An 18,753-nucleotide genomic window follows, 5' to 3' on the forward strand; every position below is an offset into this window, starting at 1 on the left:
AGAGTCTGACTGCTAGGCAAAATAACTGACATACTGTTAGCCTGAATATGATGGCATAACAAGCTACCATAAAGTAAGAAAAGGCTTCAGCTGATCTCAGCCCAGAAACTTTCCATGTTCTTCCTTCACTACTCCAAGTGTCAGGCAGCTGCAAGGTGAGTTGACTGAGCTCCCATCATTTTATGCGAAATGGAACTCTGTCTCTATGGATGGCTGGAAGCTCATGGCACCTGATGCCATAACAGCATTATCCTACAATACTGCACGTGGAAATACACCCAAGTCCTTCCTCATGTTCTTCCCATCTTTACTCTTCAACATCCATCCATAATTTTTAATCTTTTTTTTTAACAAGTCACCACATGTCCAGCTCTGATGTTTCTTTAATTCCCCAGATGAGTTCCTAACTTACTTGTTGCTTGAAGGAAGGGAAGCCTCCTGCAGGCTGGCTGCACCCAGCAGAGAATACAGATGCCTTGTTGCAGCAGGAGGGAGAAAATCAGAGCTGAAGTCATTATCCCCTTCACCACCACCCCTCTCCATCCTCTGTGTAAACTCTGACAGCATTCCCCTCTTATCTTCTTCAACAGTGTCAAGCAAAATGAAAAGGTTAGACTTGAAGGCTTGTATGTGGCCTTTAGATTAGACAACTCATTAAAAAAAGCAAAAAAAACCACCACCAACAAAAAAACCTACACACAGCAAAATATTTTTAAAATCACAGAAACACAAAGGTTCAAGGACTTAGCTGTATTACACATGCTTTAATACTCTTCCACAAAGAAATACTCAGTATCATGCTTCCCAAAATGACTGGGGAACCAACCACAGGACCAAAATTTTGCTCCAGTATGCAACAACATATTGCAGATGCAAATCACCACACTTTGGAGCACCATGCTCCTTTATGTTGCCCTTCATACTGAAAGGGATGCTAAAAATGAAAAATCTAAGTTCTCAGCTTCAATCTGGTTGGGGCTTTCCCTTGTATTTTCTGTATTTCGCATTACCCTGTTAAAACTGTCCTTCCCTCTTCCACATACCCACATTTTCTTTCCTTGTTCTGGTGGAGGCTGTTTGGACAATTACCCAGCAAGAAGTGCAGACAGTGCTGTGAAACCCTCTAAAAAGCTTAGGTCACAGGCTACCACTCAACTTCTCTCACAGCAACAGCCATAGGTCAAGTTTCTCATGGAAAAAAAAAGGAATATTACTAAATATTCAGGCTCCAGTGTTATGTATCAGGACATGTCCACTGGATGATGGATTGCCCTACCCATGGATCAGCAGTGGTTTGTTACCCCAGGCTTAAGCCAGCTCAATGGAGTAACTTTTAGAGTAGTTCATAAGCCTTTGCACATCACCTTTTAGGCTTTCAGTCTTTTAAACACAATTCAGAGGTTTGGGGTAAAAATATATGGGCTTTAGTTTTGCATCAACACCACACATGCTCAAAACAACTTGTTATCTAACATTCATCTGTTTGTCTAGAAAATAAATGTCAGTACTGTCAGGAAAGGGAAAAGTTTATGATTAAACTCCAGCTATATCATCGCTCATAATATTTGCTTGAAGACAGCAAAGACTTAGCACTTGATTTTTCATCCACCACTTTGAAATAGTATTGCAGAGAAGCCATACAAAAGAACACTTTCATAGAAACACACAGCTTTACAGTCAATGTTGTTTTGTAAAAACCATTTTGGAATTAGTACAGTTTTAGGGTAGAAAAGTAATTCAATAAAATATCACACAGGATGACGGGACTAAGCACAGAAATCAATTTTGTTTAAACACAGGTAGATATCGACCCAATGATCTGCAACGGCCCAATGGAAAGCCAAAGTGCACTTCTCTGTTGTCGAAATGGACTGCTTTAAACATGAAGAAAATCATGCATTTCTTCATCATGAAATCTCCCCTCAAAGAGGAACAAAGAAACCACCCAGTCTTCTAGAATGTAATTTTCAGAGTAATTAATCAACTCAAATCATGACCCACCCCCCCCCCTCAATCAGTCCTACCCATCTGTGAAAATCACTGAGGGAAGCCCAACCTGAGAGTCATTGTGGGATGCCTGATCTACATTATATTCATATTCAATTGTTCAAGCCATAGCAAGGATAAAATAAGAAACCTGTTAGGGCATAGTGCAGAGACCACATTCCTATCCCATGAATGGTGCTCTCAAATGAAAAAAGAGCTGTTACACTGTTGCAGGCTAAATTAAGAATAGCAATAACAAAATACTATACCTTTGAGTATTATGAACATGGAATTAAGTTATTTATTCAAAGTATCCCATAACAGCAATATAAGCAACAGGCACAGGCACTTTACTTTTTTCATGTACTGATGAGTTTTGCATGTAGATAGCTCGTGTCTTGCCATGTCATGACTGCAGAACGACAGCAGATACTTATCCACTCAGCCTTAATTAATTTACTCCCAAATGAATACTGCATTTAGAAGGAAATGTAATTTTATCCTAGAAAAGCACTTCACACAAACAGGACAAAACTGTTACCTCATCTGATTTGTATCTATTTTCTAATCACACAAGAGACTTACTATAAAAGAATTCAAAATTATTCTAAAAATATGCAGCTGCTATTGCACATAAATATTCCATCTTCCTCTCTGGATGAAATCTTTCTGAGGGAAATAGCAGACTTGCTTGAGGCTTGTTTTTCTTACATCTCATGTGGACAAGCCTAAAGCACTCATATCACTTTTCCATCAAACTTTACATCACCTATGTGGAAATATCTACAAGTTCAACAATGTTCTGCTGCTTGTGTTCTGCTATTTCGGTGTTTTAATTATGTTACTTCACATGGCAGAATGAAGTTTGACATTAGTATTGAATCTCATAAATCATCACTTTAAGAAAATGCATTCCCTTGAGGAGAGGTAATACAGGTCATATGGGAGTCCCTGCTTTAGCTGCAAACCTCGTTAAACAACCTTAACTCTTTTCAGAATGTCAGTGGTAGGACTGTGCCTTCTGAGGCACATAAGAAGCAAGTTGTATGTTAGCCCTTTTTGTAATTTTTTCCTATTTGTGGTGGAAGTTTTTAAAAACTAGTATTAGGAGTCAAAAATGAAAAATTATATTAAATGTGAATTCAACATTAATTCAACAGTGCTGGCTCTGGAATAAAGGCATGATAGCACAGCGTCTCAGATGAACAGTCAACATAGTGGCAAGAGATATAGTCTCTCTAAGATTTCCTTCTCCTTTTTGATTTTTCTTCCTCCTTTCAAAACATTTTACTAAGGAAATGGCTGATGAGATAAAACAAAAACCAGTGTACCCCACATGAACATGAAAAAACAGTTTTACAATGATACTCAGTGATTCAAGATGGCAGAAGCTCACACAGGCTTTACAAATAACAAAACAAATCATGTTGCAATAAATTCCACTAGAACTATTTTCTTAGAATGCCAATTATTGTTTTTGTGAGGGTGAAATCATGATCCCATATCACTCTCTAAAGGGAGCCAATCAATCTGGTCTGTTTATTTACTAATGAAATTTTTAAATTGGGGCAGCAGAAATTTTTCACTTGCACGGCACAGCTTCCACAGGAATGTGATCTTATGCTCTGAATCCCATAGGGATGCACACAGACAGGGACTGATATCAAACACTGTGATGGTAGCAGACATACTGCAGTAATTCACAAAGGCTCAGGCATTTCTGTTTCTTCTTAAGAGAGCTGCAAAAAGGAGATGGTGGAAGTGTGCCTTTAAAAGAAGGTGGCAGTGCACCATTATTTCAGGAAATCTGTCCAACTCTTTCTGTTCTCCTTGCCAATTCTCTCAGTTTGTGCATTAGGGACATGCCAAGGAGCTTCTCTCCCAGGGTGTCCCAGATCAGCTGAGGAGTGGCAACAGCAATGGAGGCTCAGTTTCCTAAATTAATGAACACTCTGCACTCCCTTTTCCATGTCTATTGATAAAGGAAGACTTGGCTACTGCCCACCACTCTACTTTTGCCCAATGCACTATGAAAAGGCTTTCTGCATGCTAGAAATCTGCACAGCAAAATGCAGATCTCTCTGTGTGTCTCCAAAGGCTGTCTCTGGGAAGCACAGTGCTTTAATACCTGGGACCTCATCCTGACCACCTGGGTTTAAGGCACAGAACCACTCAAAAGGGAGTGGGAAAAAAGGCAAATTGACGCCACTGCTTCTTGGGTGAAAATAATAAACCTAGGATCCTATTGCTATCAGCAAGTTGCACATGAATCCTTCTCTGCTCTGTTGTAGGGGATGCTCTCCCAAAGAACCAGCATGTATGGGCTGATCTAGGGGTAATGAAACCACTTCTTGAATGCTGGCCTGTGTCACAGGTTTAAGTAGCCTGTGAGGTCTTGAGCTGGCCTTACCTTACCTGGGTGCATATAATACATGCTAAAATAATTTTCTCAGAGAGAGAGGAGAGAGAATCAATATTTACCCCAGAATCAAAATGCTTTTCGTTTCAAGAACTCAGCTGTCTAGACAAACAAAGAACAATCATTTTGTTCCCATGACAAACAAAAGCTTCCTTGCCAGTAGAGACTGGATATTGACAATAACCTGTGAGCATCATAGCATGCATGGTAATGAGATGGCATTTTGCTGCAGTGGATTTCTGTCTTGTAGACTTCTGGGTTTGAATCCAAGCAGAAATATTAAAAAAAATCAAAATATACTATTTTCCATTAAATAGTAACATGAAAATAATAACAATCAACAAGCACTTCCACATCCCCCATATAAGCTTTATTTAACTTATTCTAATTGAAATACTGAGGCTATAAATAATGACTAGTAAATCACTCAGTGATTCAAAATGCAAGGAACATGGATTTTAGGGGTTTTTTTTGAAACTATTATTTTACTGCAATTAAGTCGGTAGTGCACCAAGCTACCACCAAAAATGTCACAGCAAATTAACTTCCTTTTTATTAACCATGGCAGGCAAAATAATTTTAAAAAGTGAAGGTGTCTTAGTAACGAGACTTAACTCAAGGAAACTAATTTACAATGACATGGGTTCCTCCATTCTGTATTACCTCACGCACTTAATAAAACACGCTTGAAGAGTCAAATTCTTATGTCATCTACAAATTATTGTGATCACTCTCTATCTAAACTGTATGAATTTTATTTCAAATAGAAGACCCAGTTTTCACCCTGTCTTATCAACGTGGCTTTTAGTGGCGTGGTTGTGTTTCAAAAGATGTCATGAGCCATGCTTGTGATCACCTGCTGCATTACGTGGACCTCAGCAGTGAGTGCCACAGGCCTAATAAAACCAGCTCTTGTTAGCCAACCACAGTCCATGTATGAACTGGACCTCCAGCTTACAAAATGGAATTTTGTCAGCATTTAATCAGTCAAAAGCGTTCAAGTGAACACCAGCTCACCATGCTTCTTGGCTTTTTTTACATATTTTAAACACCTGCATTTAAAAAATAGTGTTTCCTCAAAGATACTGATGACATCTATTTCTTTCTAACGCTCCTTAATCAAACCAAAGCAAATCCTGAACGTTGCATTTCACCATCACGCAGAGTGTTTCTATCTGCTGCACTCTGCAGTTATTTCTGATTGCTATTTATCTCATTTTTCAGAAAAGCACTACCTCTAAGAGTGGTCAGTGAAAATAAACAGCACCAGTGATGCAAGAACAAGAAAAAACCAAGTGTAGGCTCACTGTACCCACCAGGCACAAGGTACCACCCAGTCTGGAGGACGATAATCTAAATGTACAATACTGAACATCAACAAAATATATATTAGTACAGACTGAGAAGGCAGTGAAAATAAGATTAAAACAGAATCAGAAGTGCTATTTTATTTTAGTTTTTTTTTTTAAATTTTATTTTACATGGGGTTTTATGGAGGCTCGGGAACTCACTGAGCTGAAAATTGTGGGAATTAAGAGAACACTGTGGAGAGGCATAATCTATGTTTGCTCTGTTCCTGCTCTTCCCTTTGCACTCTTTTATGGTCATTAAGGGACTTGTTGCCTTTTTTTTCCTTTTTTCTTTTCACACCATTCTAGAAACACAGCAATAGCAGCCTTCACGCATGGAGAGGACGGCGTAAGCTCCTAGTACATTTCCCAGTCCCCAAACTCATTTAATATAAAATCCTCCAGCTGAGGACATAACAGTTATTAAACTGATAAAAACATATGCTGCACTTGATCTTTGCCAAAAGGTCAAGAGGCAAACACGAATCAGCAGACTCGATGGTTTCTTGCTCTGACTCAGTGCGCACGCTGAGACTGAATCATCCCAAGATTTTAACACCAGGGTAACAACAATTATGCAGTTTTATCACTCAGATTTATTTCAAAAAGCTGCAGACAGACTACAGACCCCAAATAACTCGCTCCAGAATCTCAGTGAGCTCATGATTTTACACACACAGGAACTGTTTCAGGACGGGAACTTGAGGAAGTTAATGATGCCATGTCTAGCCTGCCAAAATATTTCAGCCTTGATCTGATTATTTCTTCTATGGTAAACTAAACAAAAAGAGAAAACACCTAGCTTTCCCTCTGGCCATCAAGCTCCTGAAGCTTTGATGCTCCCAGCCCCAAATATTTAAAGAATCTTCTGTTTTCTGATTCATAAAGGGTGTTTTTAGAAACACATCTCCCCTTCAGAAACTATTTCACAGAATTCTAAAAAGCTGAGGGAATTTTGAATAAATAACTTATTAAAAACAGAATTACTGCAGTGCATTTTCTTAATCCTTGCTGGACTCATTAGAGCATCTTACACACTAATTCAAAGACTAAATACCAGTCTTGCTAAAGCACAATTACTCGGTATCAAACTTCACCATAAATTAGCAGAGAACTGTCAACACATGAAGATCACTAAGTCAATACTGCTAAAGCATCAAAAAATCATTCCTGTGCATGGAAACAGAAAGCATCTTTTGAAGTTAATGAGTAATAACAGAAGATAGTGTAGTAACTTGGAAAAAGACAACTATTTCTTTAAAATTATTTTCAAAAACACTTTGTAAAAAAACTTGGAAGCCTTTTTACTACCAATGATATTTTCAATCACTCACCATAATCACTAATTGTTTGAAAGAATACAACAGCAGGTCACAAGGTGAAAGGAAAGGTATTGTCACAGCAAGACAAATTTAATATCCTGATGTTGGTGCTCCAAGCTGCACAAGACAATCAGCCAGTTATAACATAATTGTTTAATTTTCAGTACAGAGTGTTTAGTGAATCATTATCAGCAAATCCACTGTATTTTAATGAGTTAAAATATTTTAACAGCATAGCTTTGTTACTGTGTTTAATCACCTTTCCCTAAGGCTCTGAACAACATTTAAGCATGTGCCTAATTTGCTATTGAAGTCAAGAGAACGCACAATGAATGGTCAAGTTCAGCATGTGCTTAATGAGATTTACTGAGCCAGAATGCGGAAAACCCAACGTGAGCACAATCAAAGCCCTGAGGTATTAGCCAAGTCCACCCTGAGTTTCCCTGAAGATACAGGGCCTCCAAAAGGTGAATGAAAATTTTATTTTATTATGACATGTCTACTGCACACCCGCACGTCTGAAATATTTATGTAGCAAAACACATACCAGACTTTGTAGGCCTTTAAAGTAGCAAAGGAAAAAACTTTGGATTCATCCTAAAATACTAACTGGAAGATTTTGTGGAATTTTGTTTGGTGTCAGTAGCTCCACAATACTTTCTGACATGAAACAACTTGTGATTTGTCTGATGTTTCCCCCCCAAAAAAAAAAATGCAGTATAATTTAGGTGTTTTGGGAATGGAGGAATGGAGCTAACATTTATATTTCAGTTATCTGCTCCACTGCGAAAAAGAAGGAACTTAATCCAATATTACTATCCCACTTCCTCAGTCACTCAGGCAAACTCTGCAATCCTCCCACACCTGCATATGAACATCTGCATTGTACCAGTTGATACTTTTTCTCAGACTTAATTAAATTAAATCAAATCACCTGCATGCCTTTAAGCCCCCTTCTTTACTACCACTTCTAGAGCAGGCAAGTTCAGTTTAACAAACAGCAACTCAATGAGCTTTGAATGAGGCATCTAAAATATACAACTGTACATTTTATTTTCTGTGACATTTAAATGGCCTAAGCAAACATTTAATTTCATTGCAATTAATAAATATTTTCTTGACAGTATATATTAAAAAAGGGGTTTGATTCCAGGAGAAAAAATACTTCAGATTCCATACTCATTATAAATGTTCTAATCTGACTTTTACATATTTTAATTCTTTCTCTTTTAGCTTATATGGATCTGGTATTGGCATCAAATGTCACTGAGACTGTTTGGGGCTTTTTGCCCTGCCCAGAAAAAATAGCAGTGATTTGGAGAAATATTTAGCAATTTCTCTGATCAACATACAGTCACCAATCCTTTTGCTAATGTGCTGTCAAAATCAGACAATCTGTTAAAGAAAAAAAAAATTTTAACATTTAAAAGTTGAATATAAATGTTGCTTCAAAATGGCAGTCATCAGCATGGGAAGGAGTTAATCTTCCCCAGTCTTTTTCTAAGAGTAAAAAAGGCAAGGAACAGCTGTCACTCAGGTGATGAATACAAGCTGCCAGCCTTTTAAACAGCAGGTACAGCATTTGAGCTCTGAATTAATTAGCATTCAGAAAGTCTAAACACGGCTTGATAACTCTGCAAGATGATTTTTGTCCCTTCCTGCAAATTAATACTGCTATTAAGATGAGCAAGGGCACAATGCAGATCGTAATTGTACCCATTAAACAAAGTTTCACAAGTAATGAATTGGAGGCTCTTGCCAAGAATGCATCAAGTCAAATAAAGCCTTGCTGCAAATAACAGATGCACAGGAATCCATCTTCGCTTTTTCATGGCATTCACAAAGCCACACACAACATGGATTCCTGGGTAAATGCACAAAATGTTTTCTGCATATCAGGACGGGTTTCTCAAAAGTTCATGTTTTTAAACGCTTAAATAGTGGCTTTGTCTCAGAAGCATTGGGGCTACTTCCATTCAGGAGCCACTCCTAACATACACATATATCCTGAAAGGGAGTTAACAAGGCCTCAGAGATTATGCTTATAATGTCTTAAAAAATAAGGCCTCCCTCCATCAATTACTGCTGCAGCACTGCATCAAAGTCTACACAATCCATGTGAAAAATCTTCCTCCTATACTTATCATTTCCTTTAAACGATGAGCATATTTTATAAAGCACAAAAATGATTGATATCAGAATTTAATGAGTGAATTTAATAAGTGGCCATCTGTCAACAGTCAAGGAGTAAAAAGGAAGCACATTATTATTTCCCAAAAGACTAAAAATATTGATGCTAATTAAAAGGCACATTATCATTATCTCAAAGCAATGTCTAAACACTAATCAGCCTTCAGGTCCAGGGCAGGAGAAAGAGGGAGAACTAAGGATATGAGTGTTCCCCAAATGGATCATAGGATTTGAGAGTCTCCAAACTGGTGTTATGATAGCACACAGATTGGAAGTTGCCAAGTAGCTCAACTCTTTAGAAGAAACCTTTGGTGCATTTTTACAAAGATTTGTAGATGAAAAGAACCGTGCTAAACATGGGCCTTCATTATTTATTATTTCCAATTTTCCGGCCACCTTATTTCACAACAAAATACAACTTGTGGTGCCCAAACACATGATTAATTGCACCATACTAAACTGCAACGTACTCAGTACTTTGAGCTCAATGTCACGTTAACATAAAGGACTTATGTGGTCAAATAGACAAAAACCTGCACAAAAAGGAACAAAACCCATGCACCTAGTGTCTGAAGCACTTTTGACTCTCTGGGCCTCAAGGAAGACCCTGTAGGGTTCAGGATGCTTCAGCTTCTCCTGCTGAGTGCTACGGAGGAGGAAGGTACATAAAGGTAGGTGGTTCCATCTGCCACTCATATTTGCCTGGAGCTCTGCCTTAAATATTAATAGTCAGTTTATTACCTTTTAAAACACAGGATTTATTGCCATTTTCACAATTCATCTTGATCAGAACCTCTTTTAAGCAAACCTCTCCTAACCTCAAAATCCATACTTCCTATTCTGAGGCCATCTAGAGCCTACAACATACTTTTTGCCTCAGAATGTAGAAGCTGATGAGACTCTTAGCATTTATTGCCTGCAGAGAGGCACAGTTACAGGCCAGTGGCAAATGTTTTCCTGCCCTTGAGATATGAGAGATGTGTGAGCAAGATATGACTGATCCTACCTCCCACATCGTGGAAACTCTATGTACAGTCCCAGGTTCAGCAATACTGACTCTGAGCCAGGCCCAGCAGCTCACCAACTCCATGAGGTTTGATGTTGTTAGGAGGAGAATACAGAGGAGAGATGCAGAATATTCCTGTGCTGAAGGTAAGCAAAGCGTAAACAAACATGAAGTAAAAGGAATACTGGGAACAGGTGGAATGAATACAGGGATGAGAAAATCACACTGAAAGCATAAAAATGGCACACTGAAAGTATCCCAGGCTGGAGAAAAGCACAGCTACCCTGGCAGTCGAGGCCCAGGGGCATGAGTACCATTCCTAATTGAGAGCAGGCATTTTCCCCACGGTATTTTTACTGGCTAACTTTTTCACCTATAATTGCCACTATCAAATTACCATCTCCATTGTGCAAAGCCACCTCTAGTCTTCCTCCTCAGGTCAAGGAACCCATTCATCACTGTCAAGTGAAGCATATTTCCATTTTTACTTGTCGTTTTCAAACCATCACTTCACACAGGTGTGACCTCTGATCCTGACTTTCCTTCCAACACTCCCCTTGCTCTACTCTGATAGTCCTCCATTATCTCCTCCCTGAGAAACATTAAAAAATTTTAAAGGAGATGTTCCTGGCTTTGATTACCCTATTCCAATATAACTCCTTGATCTTCAGCATAAACACTTCAATCATTCTGGCATTTTCATTGACTCAAATTAAATGCAGAGACAGTAATTATTTCACAATCCCCTTGCCCTTTCATACACAAGTCTTCTGCCTTATACAATGACAAAGTATTACCTCCCAGACTCTTAATGGTTCAGATACTTCATATACATTTTGGATATGAATCTGGCATGAGGGGACTCATAAGTAAACCTTGTGAGGCTTACCCAGTACTAATTGTGAGTGATTACAGTGCTTTTCTCATGTTGAGCTCCAATGCTCAAACATGACGTGAGCCATACAACAGTTCCACTGATTAACAGGTTCCTTGGGGTGCTCATGACAATGAAGTTTAAGATCCCCTGCATTTTACAGCCTCTAAATGTACATTCAGCAAAGCTGAAGAAAAAAGTAAATTCACAGTACTGTTTACATGAATCGGAGACTGGACATTTCGACAGACACACAGAAAGGAAAAAACACCATCAGTATCCAGTTTTACTTAAGTTATTTACTTCCATATTCACTACATTTGTTTTAAACTGGCAGTAAATTCCTTATTCTTGGTGCATCCCAGATTTGCCTTCTGACTCTGTGCAATTGTTGTACATTGTATAGCTGTCAGAGCAGAAGTGGAATGTATGAAAAGCTGGATAATTCTAAGTTGGGGCATATGGTACTACAGAGAATGTAGGGGTTAGTAGGAAGAAGGGGGTTTTGTTTTGATTTTTTCCAAGAGTCAGGATATAACTAAAGCTTTTTCTGGTGGGCAAAGAAAATATCCCATGTTTATCCATTTCTCCACAATTTGAAAATTTGCTTGCCTTTCCCCTCCCCCCCGCCCTTTTTCTTTGGGGGTTGTTGAATGGGAAGAGAAGAAGAGCAGAAGTTATGTTATGTTTAACATTAATTCTTATTTACATGACAAATAATAGACCTTCCTTCTGGTTTGTTTCTTGTGTCCTAAGAAAATGCATTCTCAAAGAGCATGCATGACATTGATTTTCACCAAAAAAAACACTGAAATGAGCTAGCTGCTGTGGAAACAGGCCAGGCTTCATACCTCACATGCATTGAAATGACCAGCACAGTTCACTCTTCTCAAAGGTATTGCTTCAAGCTGATTGCTGACTCAAGACAAGAACACAACCCTGGTCACAGTGAGTTTCTAAGCATTTTCTCTGCAGCTGCAGGGTATAGAGGGTTTTCTGTTTGTTTTGCTTTTTTTCCCCCCTCTTTCATATGAAACCTCAGATTCTGGAGTACAGTTTGGCAGCATCCAGGCTGAAATCACTGCCAGTTTCCTAGGGTACAGAATCTCTAATACCACAAAGCCCTGACTATCTACTTACCCAAAAAATAATAAAAATTTTCTACCACGACTGTCCTTAAAATATATGACTTGTTTTTTTTCTCTCTTGCTTGCAGCTAATCCTTTCTGTCAACAGGGTTTCATCTGTAACAAGCCTGCCTGTGACATGCTAGGTCCCAATACATCTCTCAACAAATCCCCCGTGTTCACTAAGCAAAAAGGTTGCAAAAAGGACAACAGAGACAGAGCCTCTCTCCTCTAATGGGATCAGAAAGGCGGTGCTTTCCCCTGGAAGACGCTCATCAAAGGCGAGGCCGGGAGAGACAGCGCGCTGGCAACCAAGTCCCAGATCACATATTGCATTTCTGGTGTGTGGGAATCCATAAAATCAGGGGAAAACCTGCAAAAAAGCAAGCCTCAGAGACAGCAGAACTGTGATCAGAGCTAAGCAGTAGCCATGAGATAGGTCAGCAGAAAAATTATGTAAAAGGTAGAAAAGTAAGGAAAAATAGAACAATGGTCTGTGTATCAATGCTTGTCTAGAACAACTCCCTAAGCTGCAGAAAAGTTTATCTAGCAAGATATTAGGAAGTTTGAAGCTTAATAATGGAGCTCTGTGCATTGCGTTTTAAGGCTTACAAGCAGGTATTGTATTCAAAATAAGCAAGCCTTGTTTTAACCAAAGGTACCTGTGCTTACAGTGACTGGATAGAACTACTGTCAATGTGCTTTTGCTTTGTGTGATTGGTCAAAAAACTTTGTAACATTAAGTTCTTGGTCTGCTGCCTGGCATCTTCCCATTGTCATAACCATGTAATGAGACTGATGCTGGAAAAAAAAACAGCTCAAGGCACGTTCCCAGCAGTCCTGTCCTGTTTGTTATTTGTACACAGCCCCTGGCCGGAGATACTGGTGCATAAGCAGAACAGAGCAGTTGTGGTATTTGTATTCCTGAAAGGCTACTCTGTCAGGTTCAATTATTGGTCACACTGTCATGCTGGAAAGCTGATCCAGGTGATGTTTGCTTCATACTCAGCAATTTTGAACACTGTTTTTTTAGCTTTAAGGGCTGGCATTGTACATTGTACATTGTCCCAAGTCTCGCTCTTTAGGACGACTTCTTCCTTTTTTCCTCCCCTCTTCTGCCTCTGCTTCAATTTAACACTTCTTCACTTTGCCCCACATATCAAAAGAAAATGCATGAGGCGGTAAAAACTGGATGTATCATTTTCACCAGCAACGAATTACCAGAGGCTTCCCTTGGTTTTGCAGAAGGGATAATGGGAATAAACTCCCTAAGAGCCATTTATTCTGCCCACTTACCCAATGCCCGGCCCTCTACCCACAGCAGCCTGAGCTTAATGTGCAGCTGTGGAGGGGAGAGGACATTACCTCTCCTGCAAAACGCTTTTACATGGCATGGCTGCTTTCTCCCAGTTTCCCAGGGAAAGAGCTCCATTTTCATCTTGTTGACAAGGAAATGAAAATTGCCCTCAAATTCACTGTACTGACACTTAACACCTTGGGGGGTGTTTTTCCATCTTATCTGAGATTTCAAACCAGTTCCCACAGTTCACTGCGCTTCTCTGAAATCTGCTGCCAAGCCAAGAGTTGCAATTCACTCAATGGCCCAAAGTATTGCTAAAGCTGGTCTTGATGAGTGTCAAACTGCTAATAAATGAGAGATATCACAACAGCCATTAAATCAAAAATTGCAGAGACTCTCATTTTGTCTTCTGAGATGTCTGAGGAACAGTGTGCCTCTATCTGAATATACACATTCTCAAATGGAAAGACAAAGTTAAACTTGGGCCTGAATTAACTGAGCCTCCATTTAACTGAGGCTACTTTGAAAAGGATATGGTCTGCTATCAAAACTGATTCTGTTCTTGGACTGATTAGATGGGGCAGCGGAATGACAGAGTTCACCCACTGACATGTCAGCTGACACTCTACACAATTCTGTATTCTTTCAGATTCAGCACCTCATATCACCTCAACTAAAACTAATTATAACAACTATTTACCCTTAGTAACTTCGCAAGCAATTCTATTATTTACTTTTTACAATACTATTTATTATGTCTGATGCAGTTACTTGGTGTTACAACCAGCTGAAACACCCAACATATAATTTATAAAATTTCACCTTGGGCACTCTGCTGAAGTGCTGGCATTGCCAATTCTCTATGGGACATCTGCACTTAAGTAAATACTGTTGCAGACACTTAAGACAAATTTTCACACACCGGTCTATTAATGTTTCCTACATGCAAAACTCCCAAATGAACCAGAGGCATTCATTAATAATGTGCATTAATGGGCAAAAATTTCTTCACATGGACTCCATAAATCTTCAAATACTTGCAAGATAAATAGTTTGCTTTTGTGTAATAGAAAAGACAAAATTTTGTGTTTGATTAAACACTTGGACCTAATTATTTTAGGAGTATATCAGCACTCCTACCAAGCACAGACGGGAATAAGTAAGAATTTATTTTATGCTCCCTTTGCTATGTTCACAGGAATATAAATTTGCATTTATTGTATTATTGTAACTAAATTTGAGAACCATTCATCTGGGGAAAAAAATGCAAGTAAGACCCACATTTCTGCATGGATGTTAATTATCTGGGTAAAAACAATTAGGCCACAGCCACCCTACCTACCTTGTAATGAGGTGAGATCCTAAGAAGAAACAGAAAAAAAATAGTAAAAGAAAAAAAACAGGGCAATTTGGACAGATTTTCCCACCTGCTTTCAGCATGGCTGGTCAGTCAGCAGTCAGCTAAATAACTCAAAAAGTAAGAAGCGAAAAGATAACTCATTTACTAATTGTTGAAAAAGAGCACAACAGCAGTGCAACCACACAGCTCTTCCTCTCATCCAAGCAGAGAAGCCAGCATATGCTATTATTTCAGGGGTATACTTCTCCCCCTGAGAAATAACCCTGACTCATGTAATAATTTGGTTTATGTGTTTATAGACAGTAACTGCAGCTGAATTCAGGCACAAGTTTCACTTTTTTCAGCTAAATCTGAAAGTAAAAAGACCTACATAAAACCACCTTATAAGTGAATCTGGAGAAAAACAGTAGTACAAACAGAAAAACTACACAAACTCCTTGTAACAGTCCAAAACTTTGGCTTTCCAAGGTATGTGGTCATCTGAGCAAGTCCCACTGGGACCACATGGCATGTAAACAGATTAACATTTTGTTTAAACATCAATCAACAAGACCTCTCCATTCAAACCCAGGTCAGCTGCACTGGCAGCTGCTGAAGTGGTGACATTCCCTGCTTACACAGATGCCTGGGAGTTGGTGGAAACACCATTCTACTTTGAAAATATCCTCCTAGAACCTTACAGCTTAAGCTTTTCAAAATCTATTTCAAAAAATATTACAGTAAAATTTCTGGGGACAACCCCAATTGCTTCCACCATCCTCTTCGCATTCAGAATATTGGAGTTAAAATCCCAAACTTTTCACTCCAAAGAACAACCAGTGCAATTTTCATACATTCCTCTGCACTGCTCATTGTCATTGCTGTAAAGTATTTCAGACACAGTTCTACAGGCAGGGACTTCATGGAAACTCTCCAAGAAAAAATGGAAAGCACTGGCTTAAAACACTGATCAGCAGATGAGGGGAAGCTTGCAAAGAATTCTCTTGGATCACTCTTTTAAGTTGAATTTGCAGAAAGGTTGTGCCTCATCACTGAGGATGCCAGGCAGGTAACACCACATGAATCCAACAGAACAGCAAGAACAATTGGAATGAATCCCCAAAAACCTTTGTTAAAGGTGGTACATGCAAACACAGGCTGAAACAAGCTATGATGGCATACCTGGGAGGCACATGGGGAAAAGTGGTGGGGTGAAATGAGAAAGAAAAGTGTGGTGGTTTCAGCTTGAATCAGGCAGAAACACTAATTTTGTGTAGTGGTTTTTGTTCCCCAATTTGAGATTTTCCAGCTAACACACTAATTAATGTGGTGGGTTCGGTGCTGGCTAAATGCCAGCACACCCACGAGGATATATTTACACATTTCTTGCTGTGAGATAGGATTAGGAGGAAGGTAAAGCAGGCTCAAAACTTTAAAAGAGTATAAAGAAAAGTTATTAACAGTAACTAAAAGAAAGAATAATAGGAATCAGAATAAAACCTTTAGAACACTTCTCCTCTCCCCATAACCTTTTCTTCCCTACTAACAATGTGCAGAAGAAATTTAGTCAGTTTATAATTTCTGGAATAGTCTTTTTTCAGCTCACCTAGGCAGAAGAGTCTCAGCCAAGTTGGGGGAAGGCAGGCCCTGTCACCTGCTCAGGCCAGAAGGAAAAGAGGGCTTCCCAGGACTTTTTTTGCCCTTAACATAGATATTCACAGAAGTGTGTCTAGCTTTCTCAGCAGTTTAACAGATTGTCAATTCTCAAAGCTAATTACAAATTGGTTTTTTGTCAGACATGGCAAAGCCAGCACATTAGGAAAGACACAAGGACAGTTAAATCGTTTTCTTGGTCTTAACTTTAAATGTTTGTCAGATTTTTTGGTTTTTTAATTTCTTTTAGGATGAATAAACACCACCAAGTTTTGCCAAAAACAGCCTTGATTTGTTATGAACAAATCCTATTCTTCCTCTCTGCCATGTAAATATACATGATCAAGTTGCAGGCGATAAGCAGTAAAGAATAACAAAATCTGGTCTACTTCACTGTGAGGGAACAACTTGCGCACATAATCCACTTCCTAGATATTCTTCAGCACAATGTACAAGAATTTAAAAATGTGTTACCCATGACAGTTCTCCTAATACCTTTAATTAAAACACTACCAGAAGTTATAATGAAAAAGCATTACTTCTTTTTTTAATACACTAAACCCTCAAGCTCCAGTTATTTTACATTCTGTTAAAAAGGAAATGAATAATGAAGCCACATTTTGGGATTTAACATAATCATAAGATTCTCAGTTAAAGGGCAGGAAAGAGGCTTCATTTTAAAATTTCCTTTTAACAGATACAAGCTTTATGTTCCTTTATTATTGCAAATACGCTAATTTAAAATGTCACCCTTTTAAGCTCTGAACATTTGTTAACAAGCTGCATCTTTCCTCTGCCCCACTACACATGAAACACAGGGTCTCACTGAATGAAAAGTAACTGGTTAATGGTTGCCCTTATTGTGATTTCCGGCTGCCTTGTAACACCCTTCTGGATTTTGCTCTGAATGCAAAATGCTTAATATCATTAAGTTTTCCTGGTGATCAGCATGCTAACATGTGACTACTTACAACAAAGCTATTTACTGTTTGCAAACTCTCCCACTCCCTTCTGACAAAAGCATTTTATCATTTCCTGGATAAAAGCTGGGATAGGGAGGCACAGAAGACGAAGGTCAATTGACTCCAAGAATTCCTGCACGCCCGTGTGAAAAGCCAGCAGGTCCACCCACTAAGGGTATTCAGCACTTGTTAGCATTTTATGGGGTTCAGAGCATCTCCCCACTGATTCCCACAGCAGCTGTAGGAACTGTGGTTGTCCCAGCCTCCTGCTCTTCACTCTGGGAATGCAAACATCAGCTGGTGCTGTCTGGCTGAGGTGATGATGCCACCGAGGTCCTCCATCAAGGAGAGGATGGTGGCCTTGCAAGGCAACTATAAAAGTTCTATCTCTTATCTTCACACAACTCCCACCTCATTGTTTCAGCTAATAAACCAGACACTGAGCTCCTTCACCACACAAGCCTGATTTGTGAAGCCACAAGCCCAATTCCTAGAGCCATCCTCTTCTGCAATCAAAAAAACTCTTTTGAGCTCTGTGATCACATTATCAAAAATTAAATATTGGCAATCATATACAAAGGCAAAAAACAGGCAAAACTGCAAAACTGTATTTGTAACTCTCTGAATGTCTTTCAATGCATAGCCCCTGCATGTAATTTCTGGGATTTGGAAACTGCAAAAATTTGGAATTGGTTTGCTTGGATTAATTTTTTTTTTAATTGGTTGTTTGGATTCTTGCTTTGTTTCAATCAACTAAAAAGCCAAACTGATATCCCACTATGAAGCAGCACATTGATGCCGCCATCCATATCATCCATCACAAGATCCACTTATCAATAATGTGATATCTAAACAATTGAAGTAAAAGACAGGGCTAGCAGATTATCTTCTGTGATAACAGGGTGATAGCATACATATCTGCTACTCATTTCCTCGAGTATTTGCTAACAGCAGAGAAAAATCCTGTGTTAAGTTCCAGTTTTTGATAAAGGCGCACTTATTACAGATCTGTCCCATCCAGTTCCATTCTTCCTGCAGAGCATAGCTCACCTCTGCTCAGCATGAGAAAAAAGGGGTTTCCAGAGCCTCACTGTAACTTGGAACAACTTAGGCAAATGTTTTATAAGAAAAAAACAGAACCACAGCCCCTTAAGAATTTTTAGACCCTTGCTCAAAGCATGAAATCTACTTCCTAATAAAACAGCAACAACAAGAAGCCCCCAGGA

General features: G+C 39.0%; 1 protein-coding gene and 1 non-coding gene across 5 annotated transcripts in view; both read right to left on the bottom strand.

Annotated features, from left to right (window-relative positions):
* Positions 1–18,753, bottom strand: part of MACROD2 (mono-ADP ribosylhydrolase 2) — an 846,867-nt gene that overhangs the window by 453,973 nt on the left and 374,141 nt on the right. The gene's annotated exons all lie outside the window — the stretch shown is intronic.
* On the bottom strand, positions 6,044–6,234 carry LOC131556393 (U2 spliceosomal RNA). Its single transcript, XR_009274629.1, has one exon. It is a non-coding gene; the product is annotated as a U2 spliceosomal RNA (small nuclear RNA).

The sequence above is a fragment of the Ammospiza caudacuta genome, chromosome 3, assembly GCF_027887145.1.
Source record: "Ammospiza caudacuta isolate bAmmCau1 chromosome 3, bAmmCau1.pri, whole genome shotgun sequence".
Taxonomy (NCBI): domain Eukaryota; kingdom Metazoa; phylum Chordata; class Aves; order Passeriformes; family Passerellidae; genus Ammospiza; species Ammospiza caudacuta.